At 40.4% G+C, this 6000-nt stretch overlaps 1 protein-coding gene across 1 annotated transcript in view; it reads right to left on the bottom strand.

Moving 5' to 3' along the window:
* The window catches only part of MAGI2 (membrane associated guanylate kinase, WW and PDZ domain containing 2), a 1828989-nt gene that overhangs the window by 170533 nt on the left and 1652456 nt on the right, over positions 1-6000 (bottom strand). The gene's annotated exons all lie outside the window — the stretch shown is intronic.

The following is a 6000-nucleotide window of genomic DNA, read 5'->3' on the forward strand; positions in this document are numbered from 1 at the left end:
CACAGGGACTCATTTAACATGGGTCTTAATGAGTGCCTACTTTGTACTAGGTACTGTTCTTGACACTGGCATTGGTATACAACTGGTTGACTGGCTTCTATTTCCACCAAATTTGGAGAGCATTTCAAGGGCTGGAAACCCAGGTATAGAGCCTGCCCTCCCATGCCCGCCATGTCTTGGGCCAATTTCAGTCTTCATAGGAAACACAAGTAAAGGCCTCATCAGCCTGTTGTGCACTGCCACCTGCTTCTATCCTCTCTTTTTTTTAGACTACAACCCCCGCCCCCAAGCAATGCTAAGTTTTAGATATTGAACTTCTTAGCTGCAAAATAATAGATCATGTTGTTGTTGTTGTTATGTGCCATAGATGATCATAAAACAAGTGGACATAATCCTAAACTCTTCTGTGCGTAAGAGTTACTTAAGGAGCTTGTAAAAAATATAGATCTTCAGGGCCCATCTATGGAAATTTTTTCAGTAGGTCAGGAATGATTAGGCACAGGAGTCTGGATCAGGTTTCAAGACCACACTTTGTGAAATGCTGTTGTAGATATATTGTACAGAGGGCCTGCTTGGATATGTCCATGTAAAGTGATCAGTCATAATTTTCATAAAGATCCATGGTTCTATTTGTGATATTCTTTGTTCATTTACTTGGTTGAGGTAGGAGATATACTTCTTAAAAGTAGTTTTCTCACTCCAGGATCAAGTCGAATAATGATGTCAGGCCAAGGAATTATGAATTTTGAATCTCTAAGCATGGGTTAGGGAGCTCTGGTAGCATAGTGGCTAAAGCACTTGACTGCTAACCAGAAGGCTGGCAGTTCAAATCCACCAGCCACTCCTCGGAAGGAAGGTTGGGCAATCCTACTTCCGTAGTGATACTGCCTCGGAAACCCAAGGAGGGGTCGCTATGAGTCGGGGCCGACTCGACGGCACATAACAACAACAACAACAAGCATGGGTTAAAGGCTTTGGTCATGTATAAGTTCTCTATCATTATTACAAAACGCATGCAGTGTTACTGATCAGATGAACCAAACCATTGCTTCCATGAGAAAGCAAGCATATTTATTGGGAAAAATGATAGAAAGTTGGCAGCTAAGAGCAGGGAAGTTTTAAAGTGAAAGTTGGTCTATCACTCAGAAAGCATTTTGACATCTGAATTTAATACCTAGGTATTGGTACTCTGATTAAAAGAACTGAAGTAGGCACCTAAAATACTATAATTAGAAATAGGACTGTTTAATTTCTGTCAACTTGATTAGTGCCCTCAAAAGATGTTGATGGAGCAGAAGAATAACTGGATGGAAAATAGTAACAACTAATGGTATTTTTGTTGGGTCTCTAGATATGGTCAGCTATTTAGAACTCTGGAAGATGTCTCATATGGCAAGTTAAAAATAATAAGCAGAAGTTCCAGTGGAGGCTCTTAACTTTATAAGCTGTAATTCTATTCTGAAATGAAAAAGTCGGGGGAGGGGGAGAACAGAGACTTGATAAGAAATTTTGTTACACTGATACTATAAGAAGAATGAAATGCATTTATTCATACACCCAGATAAAAAATGACTGGCCTTACAACAATATATTCATTTCTTGTTTATAATTACAGAATGAATAAGACACAGGCTGTTGTTGCCTTTTATCATTTGATGAATTTTATTTTTTTCTTTTAGATTTAATTGTTGTTGTTGTTGTTGTTGTTATGTGCCGTTGAGTCAGACCCGACTCATAGCGACCCCTCTTTGGGTTTCTGAGGCAGTATCACTATGGAAGTAGATTGCCCAACCTTCCTTCCAAGGAGTGGCTGGTGGGTTTGAACCGCAAGCCTTCTGGTTAGCAGTCAAGTCCCTTAGGCACTACGCTACCAGAGCTCCCTTAGATTTAATTAGTCAGGTTTTAATAAAAAATGGATGCTTTTCATCTATAAGAAAAGCATTGAGTTCACAACAGAACAAATGTCAACACCAAAGCCTTTTCCTTCTTTTCAACCAGAATTTAAAACTTTTGCCTGTAAAATGTATCATCCTCCATGGAAACATTGTTTAAAGACAAGTTGTTATTGTGTTGGTGAAGCACAATGTCCTTTATCAGTCCTTGTACAAGCTGGAAATAAGGTGATGAGAGATAGGAAGAAGGAAAACAAACAATTCTTATGCTGCTACATTAAACTGAAAATCTCCCCGAGTTATTGGACCAAATCAGTAACTAAATGTCATACGTAGTGACAAGAGAGATCTCATTTTCTGGCTGTCATATTTTAGGGAGTTGAGAGCTGTGGTTGTCAGTGAAGGAGCAACATAGAAAAATTATCTGTCTTTGCAGTAAGTGGCTGGGAGTGGCTACTCAACAGGATATACAGAGGGGAAAAAATCATTGATGGAGTCAGCATGTGCAGTACTGGGAAGTGAAAGCATCAGCTACATTAATAGCACACTTCTCCGTTGCTTGTGGATTCCTCTTTCAACCTCCAGCACAGTTCTTTATCTTTAGCAAAATGACACATTGAAAACCGGGGAGTCAGGGAATCTTCCAAGTTCTTTCTGGGCTTGTTCTGGGTCCCTGACCTTGGAAAAACTCTACATCATCTTTCTACTCAGCTGATTTCTAGAGCCAAGTGAAATGGTCTTCCTGCCCAAAACCCTTCCTGGTGTAGGGCATCAAGAGTGTTGTTTTAGAATAATATAGTAAAATGTCATAAAGTGCAAAAATGTCATAAAGTGAAAAGAAAGCTTTACATTTTTTTTCCTTCTTTTTAAAATTTGCTAACTTTCAGGATCCCTGACTTATTCTTCTGGGTCATATACAAATGGGTGCGCAGAATTCGGTCACTTAGTATCTACTCAAGTCAGATACTTCATTCTTAGGTTAAACTTCTCTCTCCACCAATCATACTAGAAATCCCTTTTCGGGAGGTGGGAGTCTCTGACAGTGTTCGCCAGTGAGATGGCTTAGACCAGAACAGCCAAACACTAGCCAGAAGCTGTCCCTGGCCTGCAGACCCATTTATTACTTCTTTACAGTGCTGGCCTATATAGTGTTTAGTAATTGTTAAAACTAATTGCCCATATTTAGAAATTTGGGGATTTTATAGAAATGTGGATTTCTAGCTTCTCTTGAGCAATTTGGCAGGAATCAGCTACAGATGGGTAATGACTGCTCCTTTGACTAGTAGCCTTTATGGATCACCACACACCTCACCACTCTACAACATCACTTGCAAATGATCTGCTTTACTCATTTATATACTTACTCTTTTACCCAGAGAGTGAAAAATCTTCAGGACCCATCCTTTCCCTTCTAGACCATGCTCTGGGTGCCATAACTTCAGAATTCTGTGACCAAATGGGCCTTGCCTGATTCCTAGGTGTGCCTGGGCCTCTTTTCAAGGTGGTCTCCCAGATGGCTGATGGCACTTCTGATGGACATATTTTGCCTTGAAGTATGGCCAAAGGATGGTCATTTAGGTATGCGTGCGTATAGAACTTGGTCATGTGGGTTGTGTGTCCACATGTGTGTGCCCAAGGTCCTTCATAGTGCCTGATGGAGTGAAATGCAGTTTGTGGCTGACACCATGCAAATGTGAGGGGCTGGCCTGTCTGCAGGTATATGAGTTTCTGTACTCTTAATTTATATGAATCAAGGCAGACAACTTATTTAAATGAATGACATTATGCTTGTAGATAAAAAGCAAGACTATGCATTTCGAACTGATAAAAAGTGTAGTAAGCAGGACTACAAAATGGACCAGCACCCTGTTGTTGTTGTTGTTGTTATTGTTATGTGCCGTCAAGTTGGACCCGACTCATAGTGACCCCTCCTTTGGTTTCCAAGGCAGTATCACTACAGAAGTAGGTTGTCCAACCTTCCTTCTGAGGAGTGGCTGGTGTGTTTGAACTGCCAGCCTTCTGGTTAGCAGTCAAGTGCCTTAGGCACTATGCTACCAGAGCTCCTCCCACCAGTGCCTTAGACACTGACTAAACTTTTCACCCACTTGCCAAGACAATTTTGCTTTTCTCAGCATTAGGCTGACAAGCAGATTTTCCCCTAGGTGCTAGAGAAAAGATGCTGATTACTCTAAGACTGAGTCTATATGTTTTGATTAAGTCATAGAACTTTCCTTCACATCAATTCTAGGTATACACTTAATGAAATTCCTCAGAGACACTTTCCTCTCTGAGGATCGATGTGTATTCAAAATAATGTGTCATTAGGCTGAATATCTCAAAGCCGAAACACTAAAGAGATAGATATTTATACTTTCAGTGTAACAGTTAAAGGTACTCTCCTAATAACCAAATACTGGAGATAAAAAAACTGAAACCACTGCCATTGAGTCCGATCCAACTCATAGCGACCCCTCCTTGGGTTTCCGAGGCAGTATCACTACGGAAGTAGATTGCCCAAACTTCCCTCCGAGGAGTGCTGGTGGGTTTGAACTGCCAGCCTTCTGGTTAGTAGTGAGATGCTTAGGCACTATGCCACCAGAGCTCCTAATACTGGAGATAGTAACATGGATAACACATCATCTTCTCAAAACTAGTTTAAGATGCAAGAGCTGTGTTACTGTTATCTGATGTATTACTGAATATTTTCTTTCTTTACCCAACAATTTCTCATTTTTGAGGGGGTCTCTGGGTAGTGCAAAACTTAAGTGGTCAGCTACTAACCAAAAGTTTGGTGCTTGGGAGCCACCCAGAGGCACCTTGGAAGAAAGGCCTGATGATCAACTTCCAAAACATCACAGCCATTGGAAAGCCTATGGAGTTCTACTTTGAAAACATGGGCTCACCATGAGTCAGAATCTGCTTGATGGCAACTTGTTTTTCTTTAGCTTGTTTTTGCCTAATTGGAAATTTTGCCTTTCTATTTTTAGTATATAAATCTTTTATATTTAATATTCGGGGAAGTTTGTGTTATTATGTTCATTTTTGTCCAGTGTAAATAAAAATACATATCTTTAGTAATAGATGCATTCTTTTTCTTTTTTAAGTGAGTTGATTTTCTTTCTTTTTTTCAAATGCATTTTATTGAAATATAATTTATGTACAGTGAAATACACAAAACTAAAGTGACATGGGTCAATGCTTTTTTTTTGGCAGTGTTCCCTCCCCTTCCCCGGTAACCAACAAAGGAAGTTCCCTTTCATATATAAACCTTTCCTTGACTTTTTACAATAATGAACTAATACTATATTTGTCCTTCTGTGATTGACTTATTTCACTCAGCATAATGTCCTCTAAGTTCATCCACATTATGCAGTGTTTTGCAGATTCTACATTATTCTTTAGTGTTGCATAATGTTCCACTGTGTATATGTGCCATAATTTGGTTATCCATTCTTCTGCTGATGTGCACGTAGGTTGTTTCCATACTTTTGCTATTATAGTAGTGCTGTGATGAACATGGGTGTGCATATATCTGTTCTTGTCCTGGCTCTCACTTCTTTAGGATGTTGTTGTTGTTAAGTGCCGTTGAGTTGTTTCCAACTCATAGTGACCCCATGCACAGCAGAAAGAAACACTGCCTGATCCCGCACCAGCTCCATGATCCCTGCTATACTTGAGTCCATCATCGCAGCCACCATGTCAATCCATCTTGTTGAAGGCCTCCCCCTCTTTCATTGACCCTTCACCCTACTAAGCATGACAGCCTTCTCCATGGAACTGTCCCTTCTGACAATATGACCAAAATAGGTGAGACGAAGTCTGGCCATTCTCACCTCCAAGGAGCATTTCGGGCGCACTGCCTGCAAGACAGATCTGTTAGTTCTTTGAGCAGTCCATGGTACTTTCAGCATTCTTCTCCAGCACCACAACTCAAAAGCATCAATTCTTCTTCAGTCTTCCTTATTCATTGTCCAGCTCTCACATGCATATGAAGCGATTGGAAATATCATGACTTGTGTCAGGTGCACCTTAGTCCTCAAGGAGACATCCTTGCTCCTCAGCACTTGAAACAGTTCCTTTGCGATTGACCTTCCCAATGCTACATGTC

This window comes from Orycteropus afer, unplaced genomic scaffold, assembly GCF_000298275.1.
Source record: "Orycteropus afer afer isolate SDZICR_OR568_19922 unplaced genomic scaffold, OryAfe1.0 scaffold00007, whole genome shotgun sequence".
Classification (NCBI taxonomy): Eukaryota; Metazoa; Chordata; class Mammalia; order Tubulidentata; family Orycteropodidae; genus Orycteropus; species Orycteropus afer.